The 18,164-nt window shown below is 34.2% G+C and overlaps 1 protein-coding gene across 3 annotated transcripts in view; it reads right to left on the bottom strand.

The window, feature by feature from the left end:
- Positions 1 to 18,164, bottom strand: part of PDE4D (phosphodiesterase 4D) — a 1,859,629-nt gene that overhangs the window by 1,809,023 nt on the left and 32,442 nt on the right. Inside the window, exon 1 of one of the 3 annotated variants that reach the window (XM_027863633.1) lies at positions 4,535 to 4,615. The exons of the other annotated variants lie outside the window; for them this stretch is intronic. The gene's annotated coding sequence lies outside the window, so the exon portion shown is untranslated. Of the gene's footprint in view, positions 1 to 4,534; positions 4,616 to 18,164 lie in introns of those variants that run through there. 3 annotated transcript variants of the gene reach the window in all.

Below are 18,164 nucleotides of genomic sequence, written 5' to 3'. Positions count from 1 at the left end.
GAGAGAGGGAGAGAGGGAGAGAGAGAGAGAGAGAGAGAGAGAGAGAGAGAGAGAGAGAGAGAGAGAGAGAGAGAGAGAGAGAGAGAGAGAGAGAAATATGAATGAATGAGGATGTTTGGTGTAGAAATGCATTCAACATGGGTAGAAGGGGAAAGGGGGTATATAAGGGAAGGTAGATGTAGGCATGTATTAGTCACAAGCAAAACAAACCCTAAACTTAGAAGTGAGATTGTGACAATGAGTTTTCAAAAGAAAATAAAGGGTCAGAATCTGCAACTGAGGTCTGAATGAGAGGAAGAAAAGAGGATCAGGAAAACAGATAATGATTGCATCAAGCACAGAGCACTGATGGTGGACCACATTTCTGTTCCATGGCCCTCTTCTTCTTTGTAAAGAAGGGGCAGGGAGCAAATAAAGGAAAAAGCATAAGAATAGCATAAAAGAACTAATGATGTAACTATGGATTTTGAATGGGATAAAATCCTAAAATGGAAGAAGACTGCATAACTTAAAAGCAGAAGTAGGTTGTTTATAAGAAATACACTTGAAACATAAAGCCTAACACACTGTTAAAATAGGAGGCTAGAACAAAATCTATTATGCTTCAGCTTAAATAAAAAAAATTAAAAAACAGGAGTAGCGATGATGATCTTAGAGAAGGCAACATTAAAATAGACCTAACTGAAAGAGATAAACAAAGAAATTCCATTTGCTTATATATATATAAACAAAGCATTAATTTCAATACCTAACATACAAAGTGTCCCCAAAGCTTTAGGATAGTTTTAAGCTTTGAAAGTTTAAATAGCTTTTAAATAAGTTTTAATAGCTTAAAACTGCACTAAGACACTGTATATGCACCAAATGGTATCTAAAAACTTAAAGGAAAAGCTAAATGAGTTACAGGAAGAAATTGATAGTATAACTGTTAATGGTAGGGAATCTCAATGAACCCTTTCCAGAACCAAATTGAAGTAAAAAGGTAACAAGAAAGAAGTTAAGAACTTGAAGAGAATTTGAGAAAAGTTAGATATAATAGACTTCTGGCAATTATTGAATGGAATTGGAAAGGAGTATACATATGGCTAGGGTTGTGCATGGGATCTTTATAAAAACTGATAACATATTAGGACATTCAACCTCACAAACAAATGCAGAAAAGCAGATATATTAAAAACATTTTATCTACTGACCACAATACAATACAAATATATTCAATAAATGGATACTGAATAACGAATTAAATATTAGTTGGAGGGTAAATAATATTATTAATTAATTGATCATATTATTAATCCTAAGGAATTGCTAGGTCAAAGAACAAAGCATAGAAATGATAGATATTAAAGATAACAGTAACACAACGTATCAAAAGTTTTGAGGCATGAACAAAACAGTTACGAAGGAAATATCTATCTCTAAACATGTTCATCAGCAATAGAGAGAAAAGATCAGCAAACTGAGCATATAACAAAAAAAAAAATGAAAACCAACCAATTCTTTAAATCTCAATTAAACTCCAAAGTAAAAATCCTGAAAACTACAGAAGAAATTAATAACATTTAAAGGGAAAATTTATTGAATTAATAAATTAAACTAAGAATTGTTTTAAATCAATAACATGGATAGATCATTAGTTAAATTTGATTTTAAAAAGAAAGATAAAAACCAAATTACTAATTTCAAAAGCAAATTAGGACAATTCATAACAAATGAAAAATAAAGAATGTTATTTAAAAAAACTATTTTGACTGGATAAATATTTTTAAAATATAAAATATCCAGATTAACAGAAGAAATAGATAATCTAATGACCCAATGTCATAAAAATAAATTGAACAAGTCATAAATGATATCTCAAAGGAAAAAAAAAACTAAGTAGGATCAGATTGATTCACAAGTGAATTCTATCCAATATTCAAAGTATAATTAATTCCAATGTTAAACTGTTTACAAAAAATATCAAAAGGAAAGATTCTACAAAATTTCTTCTCTGACATAAATATGCTCTTGATATCAAGTGAGTGGAGTCTAAACAGAAAAAGAAAACTATAGATCAATATCCCAATGAGCACTGCTGCAAATTTTGTAAATAAAATGTCAGCAAAGAGACTGAAACAACATATTACAAAGATTATACATTATGATCATGATGGATTTATACCAGAAATGGTTAAATATTTAGAAAACTATGACCCTAATTGACCATATTAATAGTGACAAAAATAATACTATTATAAAAATAAAGAAAAAGTGTTTGGCAAAATATAATATCCATTTCAGTTTTTTTAAAAATTAGAAAATATAGAGATCTTTTCTTAAGATGGTAAGTAGTATATATCTAAAACTAAGAGCCAACATTATATGTAATGGGGATAAAATAAAGGACTTTCCAGTAATACCATAAGAAAAGTAAGGATGCTCATTATCACTACTACTATTTTATATAGTGCTAGAAATGCTATCTATAGAAATAGAACAAGAAAAAGAAATTGAGAAAATAAACATTACCAAAAGGGAACAAAATTATTTTTTTGCAGAAGGTATGATTTTGTCCTTAAAGAACCCTAGAGAATCTAAACAATTAATTGAAAAAATAACTTCAGCAAATTTGCCAGATATGAAATAAATCCACATAAATCATGATTTGTATTAGCAACAAAATGCAGCAGGAATACAAATATGAATTCCATTTAAAATAACTATAGAATATACAAAATATTAAGGAGTCTACCTACCAACATATACACAAGAACTATATGAATACAACTACAAAAACTTTTTTATTGCAATTAAGACATGCCTAAATAATTGGAGAAACAATCATTGCTCACATGTAGGCTGAGCCAATATAATAAAAATAACAATATTATCCAAATTAATTTAATTATTCAATGCCATAACTTCCAAATGATTACTTTATAGAGCAAGAAAAATATTAACAAAATTCAACTGGAGGAAGAAAAAGTCAGTAATCTCAGTAGAATTAAAGTAAACAAATGAGAAGGAGGAAGGCCTACCAATTTCAGATCTCACACTCTACTGCAAACCAATAATCAACAAAATGTTTATATGACTGAGAAGTTATGGATTTTATCAGTGCAACAGATTAGATGCACAATATACCAAAACCAATGAACAGAGTAACCTCATGTTTGATAAAAACCAAAGATCTCAGATATTAGGGAAGGATTGACTATTTAACAAAAACCACCTGGGAAACTAGATAGCAGTCCTAAAGAAACTAAGCAATGATTAATACTTCACACTAAATACCCAGGTAAGCTCTAAATGGGTATCTATTTTAAACATAAAGAGTGGTATTATATACAAATTAGAGGAGCAAGTAAGAAATTACCTTTCTGATCCATGGAAGAATTCATAATCAAATGAGAGATAGAGAGGATCGCAGAAGATAAAACTGACTATTTTAAATACATAAAATTAAGAAGATTTTGTATAAACAAAACCAACACAGTTAAAATGATAAAAGAAATAAGTAACTAGGGGAAATCTTTGCTATGCATTTCTCTGATAATTACTTCGTTTCCAAGAGATACATAAGAAACTGATTCAAATTGTAACAAGAGCTATTCCCCGATTGACAATGGTCAAAGGATATGAACAGGCAATTTTTGAAGGAATAAATCTGAGGGATCAAAATTCTAATGAAAATATACTCCAAATCACTAATAATTATAGCGATGCAGACTAAAATAACGCACATCCATCTGAAAGGCAAAGTTGACAAAAAAAAATAACAAATATGTCAGGGAGTATGGGAAAATAAAGACATTGATAAACTTAGTGGAGCTGTGAATTGGTTTAGCTATTCTGAAAAGCTATTTGAAAGTATTTCATTCAACTACACACCAAATATCAAAGAAGGAAAACAACCCATATGTACAAAAGTATTTATAGCAAAGTATTTTTTGCAGTAGCAAAGAACTGAAAACTAAAGCGATGTCCATCAATTGAGAAATCGTTGAGTGAATTATGGCACATAAATGTAAAAGAATATTATTGTGCCATAAGAAGTGATGAAAGATACAGTTTTGATGAAACCTGAAAAATATTTATATGAACTGAAACAGAGTCAAGTGAGCAGAATCAGGAGAATAATTTATGTAATAACAACAACACCATAAAACAATTAACTTTGAAGGACTTAAGAACTCTAATCAACACAATGACCAACCCTGATTCTAACGGAACAATGAATGATGAAGCTTGCTATCCACCTTCAGAGAGAGAGGTTATGGACTTAATGCAGAATGAACCATATATATTAGTCACAGACAATGTGGAAATTCCTTTTGCTTGACCACACATCTGTTACAATGGGTTTTTTTTGTTTTTTTCTGTCTTTTTTCCCCTCTATGGTAGGATCCAGGTAGAGGAGAAAAAATAGATTTTTGACAGATTAATTTAAAAAAAAACATTCAAATATCTGAGTATATATGTAAACAGGTGATAAGAAACTACTAAAGAGAGAGATTAAAAATGTATATGGGATCATAGAGCTGGAAAATACCTTTGACATCAACTAGTTGAATCCCTTTATTTTGCAGATGAACAATGAAGGCCCAGAGAGGTCCTGAATCCTGAAGCAAAGTTCTCTAAAACAGAAATCAGGAAATCAGTATTTGGAAAATTGAAGTTTTGCCTTCTGAGATAGAGGAAAGGAAAAGAGAGTAAATGATGATGGTGAGATGGTTTTGTGGGAAGAAGGAGGGAACTTGAAGAAACTTTCTTCAAATGGCTTTAGTATTCTTAGTGAAGGAGGAAATCCAACTATCTGCTTCAAGTATATTGAGAGGGTTACTGACAGGAATCATTCCTTTATCCATTGTTTTTCCTCAGTTCTTGAAGAGGACCATGACATCAGGAAGGTGATGTCATGACTTGCAAATGAATTGGAAGTAGGTTGGGAGCCTTGAGAAAGAACTAAAGCACCGGAGAGAGTAAATGATTGGAGTGTAGTTTACCAGACAGCCTGTGGTGATCCTGGTGAGAAGCCACCTGTACTCTTCTAGACAGCCTTGCCCTCCATTGATCTATCTCTTTGAAGTGGCAGTTCACATGTTTTGCCCAATTAACCTGAGAAGGGTATTGGTTACTTCCACTACATTGGATCTATTGTTTCCCTCCCTAGTCTTTATACAGCTATAAAATACTCTTAAGGCACTTAATTTTTTTCCTGCCTTGCTTTAAATTTATGTAACGTGATTTCTCCATATGTATCATATTCAAAGGGAATATTGAAAATAAGAATAGTCTTCAGATATTCAAAGGCCTTTTGTGAAGATTCCATTACTATTGCTGACATGATGAAAATTATGCAATGTCTCCCACAATTCCATCTCAACAGGAAATTCCAATAACAAATAAAGGCAGGCCTTTATTTCCCAGACCTATCCCATGCTTGGGGTTCTAACCACCAGGAGCCTCTCACATTTATACATTATATATGCAACAATAGCTTATACTCCCCACTTTTTCTTATTTTTTTTTCAAAATAAGGGATATAGAAACAGAGGCAACATGATGTCGCTTTCTATAAACTAAATAAATAATGTGTCACATATGTATTTATTATTTTTTCAAATGGTATGGCTAATAAAATGCAATTCACTTAAAAGAGATTCTGAATTCATAGTAGCTTTTTATCTTTGTGGATTTTCTTAATAGAGATAAATACAACTATATGTAGAGTCTAAGAAATTTTTTGATGTTAAAAAGATGTTATTTATTCAGCCTACAGAAGGCAAGATGGCTTATTTATTATTTGAGTCACACTGCATGTTGTGCTAAAACTAAATAAAAATGTGCATATGGCTCCCAAGACCTTTTGCCATAACTCCTCAGCCTCCAGGGGTCAATGGCCCACAGATTCAAAGCACTGAACTAGACAATCTCATTGAGCTTGGTGAGCTGCAAGATACTTCCTCAATTTAAATGGAGACAAACTGATTGCGCAAATTAATTTCAGGCTCCTCCCTACCAACAAGATAGTCTCCAAAATGTATTTCTATTCCATTTTGGATATTTTGGATTAAGCCATGGTAGATATTGTCAGTACCCTTTGGAAATTATAAAGATATTTAACTCTTGATACTAAACATAACTTAAGATGGTTTTTCTAATTGTATTTTCTAGCAATGTTAATATTTATAGCAATTTGTCTATCTTCCCTGAAACAGTCCACTTTGTTATCTAACAGCATGCATCCATGATAGGGCTGGTCACTTTAAGGTATACCCTATGGCCATGGAAAAGGATGAACTGGTACACTGAGAGAAATGGAGTCTTCAACACCTTTTCTACATGAAATACGTGTGATTTCTAGGGCTGTCATCTGTGCGATTGGGGTCAACAAACCCCAAAAATCTAGGCCTTTATTCAGGGACCATTTCCAAAGAAAAAATTGTTAAATTTCGGAACTTGACATTTGCCCTCACCCTTACATGTGAAAACTACTGATAGAAAACTCACTACTTACTAGGACAACCCATTTCATTTTTGACAGTTTCAATTGTTGGGAGGTTTTCCATAGAGTGATTCAAATCCACGTTCCTATAGTTTATGTCTATTGACCATAGTTCTACCCTCTACAGCCAAGAAAAAAAAAAAAGAATCTCTCTTCCACATGACAACTCTTCAAATATCTGATGACTACTTTTTTCCAAATTAAACATCCTCAATTCCTTCTTTAATCTATGCTCATATAACATTATGATTTCCCTTCCAACCTGTCACTGTCCTTTCTAAAGTATGACACCCAGAACTGAAGCCAATACTCCATATATTGTCTAACCAAGACATAGTACAATAAGATCGTTACCTCTCTCTTTCTAGACTTAGCCTCTCTTTCTTTCTGAATGCTAACTAAAATTAAATCATAGTATCCTTTAAGAGCATAGATTTAGAACTGCAAAGAACTTTAGAAGTAACTTAATCCCTTCATTTTAGGGATAAGAAAACAGAAGGTCAGAGAAAAGTGACTTGCCTAAAGTCACACACAAAACAAATTGAATCCGGGTCCTCTGACTCCAAATCTAGAACTTTCTACCATGCTATCCCTGAAGATTGAGATCAAGTTGCATATGGGTGGTGGTACAGGGTATAGAAACAGAAGATAGCAGAAACTAACAATAATAACAGCTGACTCCATATAATGCTTTAAAGTTTGAAAAGCATTTGACAGATAATCTTATTTAGTCCTTCACAGCAATCCCAAAAAGTAGTCAATAGAGACCTTTCCATTTTACAGGAGAGATTTGAACCCAGTTATCTTGACTCCTCCCTCCAATATCACAACATTCCCCAAAGGAGAAAGTAATTTATCTATTCTCCACTCCCCACCCTGAAAACCTATTTCAAGTTAGGAGCTCTTTCTTCCCACTAAGAAAATGTAGTTATATAATCCTCTTGATACTATCTCACATTTAAATTGTACTTTCTTCATAACAACCTTATGAGCCATTAAGTGCCAAGAATAAAGTATTATCAAGTGCCAATAAAACACCATTATCCCCATTGTGCTATAAAAAAAAGACTCCAAGAAGTCAGATGGTTTGCCCATAGTCAAATGACAACTAAGTGGTATAGGCAGAATTTGAACCCGAAACTTTTGACTCCAAAGACCTGCATTTATATTGCCCCATAATCATTACTTTAATAAAAATTACTTGTCAATTATTTCACAGGCATTCATGATCATCAGGTAAATATCGTTGTTGCTATTTAGTTGTTTTTCAGTCATGTCTAACTTTTTGTGATTTCATTCAGGATTTTCTTGGAAAAGATATTGGAGTGGTTTGCCATTCCCTTCTCCAGCTCCCTTTAAAGATGAGGAAACTGAGGCAAACAGTATTAAGTGACTTGCCCAGCGTCACATAGCTAATAAGTGTCTGAGGCCAGATTTGAACTCAGAAAGATGAGTCTTCTTGACCTGAGGCCTGACATTCTATCCACTGTGCCACCTAGTTGCCTCTCAGGTAAATATGTAGGCCCCAAATGAACGGGATATGTTAAGGACTGGATATCTCATTTCATTGGTACAGAGAACTCCAAATAGAGATTTTTTTCTCTAATGTAAGTTGACACTTTCTCTGAAATGTAGTCTTAGAGAGCTGCCTTAGAGATTAAGTGAGTTGCCCAGGGTCACATATAGCCAGTACATGTCAGAGGCAAGACTTCTTATCTTCCTAACTTGGAGGCCTGCTTTCTATCTACTATGCCACTATGCCAATCTTTCTCCTGGAAATCTGTAGCTGCCTGTTTTCTCTCCATTATAGGTAAAGTTTGGATTATTCTACTCATTTTACCATTGCTAATACTAATAGTACATTTGAAATAACATGCAACTCTCACCTGAGAAGCATTTATCATATGTAATCTAACTTGTATTTGTAATATTTCCATGTGGTAAAGACTATGCCTAATTCAAATGGAGGAAAACCCAGACACCAAGAATGTTTAACACTTTCACTCAATATCACAGAAAAGGCAAGTTTGTATATTCCCTTTTCTAAGTGTCCATGGGACCACTATATCCCACTCTGGTCCCACAAAGAGTCCTTGATACTCACAGTATACAGATTTCCTCACCCCCTTACTGCCCAGTTTTGGCCTAAGAGAATGGAAGGCAGAAGGTCATCAGAACACAGGAGAGAGGAAAGCACATTAGGCATTCTTTCTTGAATAGAACTAAATATATGTGGTTTGGGCAGCCAGATGGTTGACCGAAGGTTAATGAGATGGATAACTCCTCCAGCATGTCCCCACAAATTCAGAAGAATGTCACAGGTTTAGAAGTCTAGGAACCATCACCATTATTATTCAAAATTGCACTACAAATGATATCCATTGCAATAAGACAAGAAAAAGAAATTGATGGAATAATCATAGGCAGGGAAGTGGAAAAAACTAACACTTTTTGCAAATGGCATGATAGTTTACTTAGAGAACCCTAGAAAGTCAACTTAAAAACTAATTTAACAACTTTAGCGAAGTTGCAGGTTATCATACAAATCATCAGCATTTCTATATATTACCAACAGAACCGAGCAGAAGTAGAAAGAGAAATTCCATTTAAAATAACTGCAGTGAATATAAAATACATGGGAATGTACTTGCCAAGACACACACACAGGAATTATATGACCACAATTACAAGATACTTCATGCAAATAAAGACAGATCTAAATAACTGGAGAAATATTAATTGCTCATGAGTAGGCTGAGCCAACATAATAAAAAGAAGTTCAGGAACGCTACACTGTATTTTGCTGCCTCTGACAGTCTCAAGTCAATCAAAGTTGATTATTAAAGACCACATTTTTATCAGCTTTTGGCTTCAGTACCATCTTATGCTGTAACATAAAGTTATTCCTAGTAACCTAATGGTTATTCTTGTTGTCACGTGGACATTCCTAGTCTGTCTAAGATAAAGTCATGTTATACAATCTATTCTCTTTCTTACTCAATAACCCTTCTGCAGAGCCTTGTGACAACATGCTAGTTCTATGAAACTCCTAAATGATATCAACTAGTCCCAATTAAAAACTACCAAAATTATGTACCTTATAACAATTCTTAAACCAACCTGTGCTTTTCTATTTAGATACCAGAGCTGGGAAGCTATCCCTATCAAAATCATAAATATATCCACTATATAAGGCATACTTTCCTTTGCCAGAATGGGAGGAGGAAAATATTTTTTATTTGAGCCTCAGTTTCCCTGGCCAGGTGGTACAGTGGATAGAGCACTAGTCCTGGAGTCAGGAATATATGAGTTCAAATCCAGCCTCAGACATCTACTACTTATGTGATTCTAAGTAAGTCACTTAATCTGTCTGCCTCAGTTTCCTCATCTGCAAAATGAAGATAAGAACAATACCTGCCTCACTGGGTTGTGAGGATCAAATAAGGAAATATTTGTAAAACACTTAGCACATAGTATTATGTGTTAGCTATCATTATTATCAGTTGTAAGATAAAAAGGTTGAATTACATGACTGATATCCTTCTATCCAAATATTCTATGATTAGTTTAAATACTTGGACAGGAAATTGTTCATTTTTTTCTCCTTATTTAATTATTTGGTCCCACAAATTCACCAAAAATCCTTACCCTATGTTGAATGAAGTACAATTCAGGCAAAGAAAGAGCAGCTATTGGGGGTGGAGAGAGGAAACACCCACATAAATAAGTGTGTGTTTAACAAGGAAAGAGCTAGCTGAAAAGGTCATAGATTGGGTAGGAAATATGCTATTTACCAATGGTGGGGAGGCAAAGTCCCAAACACATATAAAACTTATTCTAAATATTTGCCACTCTGTTTTCCTTAAGACCATTGTGCATTAACACAGGCTGACTAAATACACAGCAAGGGCACAAAGGAGGTAGGTTCCAGGTCCTTGAATCAGCAGCAAGAATTCACTCACCAGGCAGCTATGTGGTTTCATCAAGTTCACCTGTACTAATCTTATTCCTGTGAGAAACATAATACAGCAACAACTGCTTACAGAACAAAGCTCATAAAACTTCAATTAAAATGCACTTTATGCTCCCTTTGGTTTGTCTCAGTTATCCTCTGGCAACTGCACTAAAAATGCCTCACTCTGTTGTTCACATAATTGTGGTGGTTCTGTACATGCAGTCTTACATTTATAACTTGATTTTGGTTCAAGGCACCAATTTTATTGGCATTTTCAGTAGGAACTAATGCACCACCTCCTTCTAGTAATGGGAAAAAAACAATTATTGACCAATTCTGAAAGTTTCTATTGATAGAAAAACTACTTCAGGTCCCTTTCTCTGAAAATTGAATAATATGCTAATTTCCCTTTATATCTATAAATCACAGACAAGGTGACTTAAAAGCAAAATCAGTCAATCGAAAAAATTTCTCATATCTAAAATAGTGAGCTGGAAGCCTAAATGTATTTCTAACAACCTCAAAACATTCTTTCACAAAATTAAGGCATGTACCCACAAGCAAAATATAGTAATGCAAACACTCTTGCTACAGAAAAATAAAAACATTCAATCACATACTAAACATACAAACAACTAGATAATTACATCAGTGTGGGCTTTGGATTTTGTACAAAAAAATGAAAAAAGAAATAGTTTGATATCTTTCATACACATATATCTTTGAATAATTTCTTTCTGAGATAATTCAATCTACTTCCCCTCATACCACCCCAACAGCAAATCCCCATTTCCCACTGGGATTCCTGCCTGATTTACCTTGTGAATGAAGTTCAGAGTTCAAAGGAGTTGCTTCAGTGGTGCTGTCATCAGTATGTGTCCAAGGAAAATGAAACCTCAGTTTCTACCAACAATACCAAGTCTCTGACACTTGATAGCAGGAAAGGGGGAACCAACATTCCAGCTAATCTTAGCTCTTTCTTTGTAGATCTTTTAACAAAAACAATTCAAGCCCCTGACGCAAGGGACTGTAGTCTTTACATAATGTTTAGTTTCTAATGTCACTTTAAAAAAAGTTTCCTATCTAGTTGTCAAACAAATATGTTAAATTCGAGATGAAAAACTTCTTACATTACCCTCACGTCCTACACAAAGCCTTTTGAAAAGCTCTTGGAGATCTGCTATCAAGTTGAAAGAATGTTTTTGGTGAGGGTGGGGTGGAGAACCCCACTCTGCCTTTATTCTACTAAATTATGAAAACAATGTTTCCAAAGACGTTAACATTGAATCTATTAATTTGCTGCTTAAAAATCCCTCTGGGATCAGCTTTAAAAAGCTGGTTGCCTGACAGAAACTTAAGTCTTTCAAAAATGAAAGAAATCTCATGAGATACCAAGTGAGGCTCCTTCATTTGGTGTTCTACAAAGAATGACGAGCCTTGTCAGGACCAGAAAACTGTTGGCACATTTTATACTGCCCAGGGAGGAGAATAGCTATGATCCTCCCTAATAATTAAAGGCATTAAGGCAAAGTCCTCTTTACTCAAAAGCCACAAAACTAGAAAGCTCAAATACCCAAAAATTCTTTCATGAGAAAGAATTCAATGATATGGAAAAAAGCAGATCCTGGGAATTTATCTTTAAAAGCAACTTCTAGGATACGGAAGGAGTTCAGTAGGGATGAAGCTTTATGTTCAACAGTGTGTACTGGAGAGTTATTGATTTAGAGGTTAGAGCAGTAGGTTCAGATTTTCACTTATTTCATACTTTCTGTCTGAGCATGAGAAAATCATTTCATCTCTCTAGGACTCAGTTTACTCACCTGTAAAATGAAAGGATTGGACTAGATAACCTCTGGTACCTCTAAATCTATGATCCTATGATTAGATGACCTCTGAGGTCTCTTCCAAATCTAAACCTCTGACAACACATCCTTTAAATAACCACAGCTGAGATTTATAAAGCACCTTCAGTTTGGCAGCATGGTATAGTGGGAAGAATATTGAATCTAGATTTAGAGGAGTTTGGTCCAAATCTTCCTTCTGATACTTCCTACTGTGTGACCTTGAGCAAATCATTTAACTTCCCAGAGCCTCAGTTTACTCACATGTAAAACAAGGCAACTGAGATGGATGGCAACTGAGGTCCCTTCCATTTCTAGATTTACAATCCACTGACCTATTTGGTATTATTATACCCATTTGACAGAAAAGGAAACTGAGGCTCAGGGAGATTCAATGACTTGACCATTATTATTATTTCATTATGAGCTCCATTAGATTATGAGCTCCTTGAGGGCAGGGACTATCTTTTGCCTCTTTTTGTATTCCCAGCATTTAGCACAGTGCCTGGCACACAGTTAGTGCTAAATAAATGCTTGTTGAATGACTGATTACCCATCTTGTATGTATCAGAGGCAACATGTGAGTTCAAGTCTGCCTGATGCCAAGTCTAGTACTCTTATCTACTGTTCCACAAAGTTACTCAATATGGTACAGGGATAGTTAATGTTATTAACAATTAGCCTGTGACCACAAAATCCTGAAATGTCTTCTGAATCATAGTCCGTTGTGTTAAATTTTTCCATGTTAAGTATATTGTATTGTATTATGTCATTGAAAAATTAATAATGGCCATATTACTAGAGTGCTGGACAGAATGCTGAACAGCACCTAGGTTCAAATTTGTCACTTACTACCTTGTGTGACCCTGGAAAATACCTAGTTTCTTTGGACATCAGTTTTTCTTTCCAAGAAAAAAAAAGGGGGCTTAAACTAGATGAACTCTAACAGATCAAATGAAATAATGTTTGTAAAATGCTTAACCCAGTATCTTGCACACTGTAGGCACTTAATAAATGCATCTTCTTTCCTTCTTTCCATTGCTAAATCTATTATCCTATGATCTTTTAATACAGAAATAAGAATTTAACAAATCATAATTTAAGTTGTAGTTTAAGTAGTCTCCTGAGATAGTATCATCTACAAACTGTAGTTTATAGATTATCTTTAAAAATAACTAAGACTATATAAAAAGAAACATGATTGATGATTAAAGAATCTTGATGAGGATTTAGTGGGAGTGACCAAAATATTACGCTATTTCATGCATTGAAATGAATTAGGGTAAGTATGGTTACTAAGCAAGTTAAGTTGGTTATATTGATGGTCAATGTTAAGGTTTTATTGCAAAATTTAAATAAAAAGAAAAAATTGGTAAGCCATGCTTGATATAGATCATTTCAGTTAACCAGAATATTAAACTACTCTCCAACCATTCTAGACAATGGGAATTTACTATAAAATGAACAATTACAAAAGTTGCTCCTCTCATTATTGAAATACCCTAGTAATAATCTCCCTGGCATCTTTGCAGGTATTAAAAAAAATGAGAATATATCAGGAAGGATGTAGGAGTATGAATTAGGAGATCTGAGTTCAAATCCTGGTTTGAATATTGACTCAATTTTATTATAATTTTGAGAAAATAATAATAATAATTGAATCTCAATTTGATCAATTGTAAAATGACAATCACATTACCCATTCTATACTTTCCTCAAAATAAAATTATATGATCAAATTAAATGGAACAAAGAAATGATCACCTAATTCACACCAGGCTATCTATATTGTTGCCAAAACAAATTGGAATGACTAAATTTTTCAGCGATGTTCAATTTGACTGTAGAGAGATAGAAACTGCCTTTGTCTATGTGAAGTCTTTCAAACTTATTGGAGCAGACATACCTAGTAATTATTACGGCCATCTAATTATAAATACCCTGAGCTCAAAGGAGATGTGTTAATACTATTAATCTCCTAGCTAGAGGCATTAAGAATAACATGAGTTGCTAAACACTGCTTACTGGTTTAACCAATGACCAAGTCAAGAATAAAACATGGAACTCCAGAATAGCTATTCTAGTTATCTTTATCAAGGAGTCAATTAAAATATACTTGAATGAATGAACCTTGATACTTTCACAGTGGTCTTTCCACAATTCAAAGGATTGTGACAATTATCAATTCAGCACATGTTTATGAAATGCTTGCTGCATTGTGGGCCAAGCTTTTTTCTAGGCATCAAAAGAAATGCAAAGTTTAGAGAAGAGTCAGCTGCTTCCCTCATATGACTTTCTTTCTAATAGGGGGATAAGATGCACACACAGATAACTATAAGAGAATCCACAGCACTAGAAAGAATCCACACCACTTGAAATTTTCAACATCTGTAAAATACTGGACCAGAGAACATGAGTACTAGGAATGGAATCATTTCTGGTCATCCAGAAGGGGACTTCTGGTTTTGCCATTATGGCTCCTGGAACTTTCCCTATTATTTCTGTCACTGTAACGGTTAGTCCAGGTGAGCAAAGAACCTTGAATTTTTTTTTTTTGCAGTAATACATACTTAAATACTTTCTTATTTCAGTTAAGAGGCAGGGAAGACTATGAAAAATATGTCAAAAATATGATTCAGTGTCAAAAAACAAAACTGGTCAAAAGTCAAGTCACCACTCAGAATACTCTTACTCATATTGCATTAATATTTTCAAGAGGAATCAAAAATCACTGTACAAGGTAAATGTCAAATAAAAATGAAAGCAAGTGCATCTTAACAGAGAGGAAATGATTGGTTATTAATATAAAGTAATTGCCTCACATCTATCTGTATAGTCAGACCATGAACTCCTTAGAGTCAAGGCTGAAATCAACACCAAATTAGAATAAAATATAAAAATGAGAATACAACACTGTGGACAGTTCCAATATATTCTGTTGAACAGAACTATGCTTTGATACTTTGAAGAATCTAAATACTGATGCCTTAAAAAATGGAAAATAGAGAAAGTAAAAGACATCAACCTAAAATATATAAGGACTGAGACAAATGTATAAAAATAAATACCATTACCCAATTGATAAATGGTCAAAGGATATGAACAGAAATTTTCAGAAGAAGAAATCAAAGCTATCAATAGTCATATGAAAAAATACTCTAAATCACTAATAATTAGAGAAATGCAAATTCTAGCAACTCTGAGATACTACATCACACCTATCAGATTGGATAATATGACAGAAAATATGGAAAATGACATGTTGGAGGGGATGTGGATGTGGTACACTAATGTACCTATTATGGTAATGTAGCTATTGATGATGGAGCTACAGAGTGGTTCAACCATTCTAGAGAACAATTTGGAGATACACCCAAGGGGCTATAAAACTGTGCATAATCTGACTCAACAATACCACTATTAGCTTTGCCAAAGAAATCAAAAGAAAAGGAAAAGGATCCATATGTACAAAAATATAGTAGCTCTTTTTTGTGGTAGCAAAGAAAAGGCAACTGAGGGGATGACAACAAGGCTAATGTGGAAATGTTTTACATGATTTCATACTCATAGTGGATATTGTATTTCTTGTCTTCTCAATAGGTGAGGGAGGGGAGAAGGAGGTAATTTGGAACTTAAAATAAATATTTAAAATAAAAAAAAGACATTGACTCAGATATCATCAAAAGAAGACAAAAGCAGGTTGACCATTTAACTGAAAATCAAGAGATCAGACTCCTGGCTCCATTAATAACTGTATGACTTTGGGAAGGTTATATTAAGCCTCTGTTACTCAAGGAAAGAAAAATACTTACTCTCTGTTTTTACCGAATTCTTTGTATTCTCCAGTCACAGTGTCAAACTTTTATGCTGAAAATTCTAAGTTGGAAACCATCTATAGATTTAGATTAGATATGGAAAATTGACTTCCCTGCCTCTGGAGTAACAGTCAAAAGAAGATTTTTTACCTCTCCCTAACTCTAGAGAATATGCTCTGTGGAGCCATAAAGATAAAATCTGGTTGACTGCAGAAAATCACCACATGAGCTCTTTGGGACATGGATGGGAAGAGGTCTGGTAAAAATGATTTCATTTTTGTCTTTGTGTTTGTTCCTTGTGTCTAGCACAGCTCCAGGCATATGGTGGTTGCTTGCTAAATGTCTCTTGATTGATTGCAGAAAATATGCTGACCTCTTTAGAGGAAAAATGTGATTTGTCCCCTTGCATCAACAACAGAATATATTTATTAATCATCCTACTGCACATTGTACTGGTCTCTGAATTGCTCCAAAAATTAATGGTATACATAAGAAAATCCAAAGTGATATTTATAATAATAAATATGAAATGGTGATAATGATGATGGTAGGGAGGGGTTAATTCTCATTTCTCAGAATAGCTCCATGATGTAGAGGGAGAGAGACAATCTCTGAAGGAGACAAATTGCAGTTTTCCTGCTTTCTTCTGGGGAGGGTCAATAAATAATGAAATAATCCAACAAGGAGAAAGATAAGTAAGATGTGAAAGAGCTACAGGCCTAGCATATCCAAAATCTGCAATAGCCCTTAAATAATGACTATATTTAGAATGAAATTTGGGAAAAAAATACTAAAAATTCAATTGTGCTAGGAATAAAAGACCAGAACCTCTCTTTCAATAGAGTAGACCAAGTATCCACTCATTTCCTTCCCCTTTCTGAGCCCACTTACACTCTAAAATGTGCTGGACCAGAGCTTCTATAAAATAGCCCCCAAATCATTCTTAGAACCATGGATTCAGAGAGTGCTTTGACATAGAGATGGCCTTAGAGGTTATCTAGACCAATATTCTCATCTTATAGGGAAGAAAAGGGAGGCCCATTTTGGATTAAAGAAAAAAAAATTTAATCTCTAAATTACCTACAGGCTGTGTCTGAATTCTTTTCTAGGTTTGAATTGAGGAGCTTAGCTCTGAAAGAGGTCTGTCCCCTGTATTAAAAACAAATAAACAAAAATTCTTCATTGAACCCTGATGCTCTTTTCAATGTCTTCCTCTTATGACTCAACTTCTCCAATGAGGCTGAAATGAGTTCCTCCATTTTCTTATCACTCATGGCCTCCCTACCCATTGTTGCCCAGTTGTCCTCTCATTACTTCTTCTACATATTGAAGATAAGTTCTTCCAAGACATATAGAGTGAAAAGAGAGATTTGAAGTTCCTAGGACTGGGTTCAAAACCTGCCTCTACAATTTACTACCCGAATGACCTTAGCTAAGTCATTTCACCTCCTTGCGAATCGGTTTCTTCACCTATAAAATGAGGGTGCTGTACAAGACTTCCTTTAAATCTTTACACTTCCATTAAATCATTTGTTCTTTTGCAATGATATATTGACAGAAATTAGTACTTCTCTCTTGTATTTATTAACTTATTATTGTATTGGGACCAAGGTTTTTCTCCTTTTCTGTTTCCTTATTCAGGAATCAATCAGTGTGGGAAATCTCTCTCAAAGACATACCCAGCCAGGAAAGCTGAGATCTAATCAAAGAGAGTAAAAGAAATTCTAAGTTTAGGCTAATGGGTGCATTCCTGCTCATTGTATTTGCTCAGACGGGTCTGGAAAAATGTGAATTCTCCCTTTTGTCAGGCAGGGGATATGAAAACTAATAAGTCTCTTTGACCAAGAGCTGAGTATGAGGCATGTACCCCAAGATCCTTATTGTAGTATAGCCCAGCCTCTCATTGTAATATTCATTCTCTAATTAGTTGTTAACCAATCAGAGTTGATTATCACTCTCAGGAATACCTACTCTTCCAAGGGCATATAAACTGTGAGCCCACCACATGAGGGGTCTTTGGTCTAAGAGAGAGACAGCCAAATGACCATCCTTTTATTAGTAAA

This window comes from Vombatus ursinus, unplaced genomic scaffold (genome assembly GCF_900497805.2).
Source record: "Vombatus ursinus unplaced genomic scaffold, bare-nosed wombat genome assembly UNPS02014772.1, whole genome shotgun sequence".
Lineage (NCBI taxonomy): Eukaryota > Metazoa > Chordata > Mammalia > Diprotodontia > Vombatidae > Vombatus > Vombatus ursinus.
Note: the sequence above shows the minus strand (reverse complement) of the source record. Positions and strands in the feature narration are given on the sequence as shown.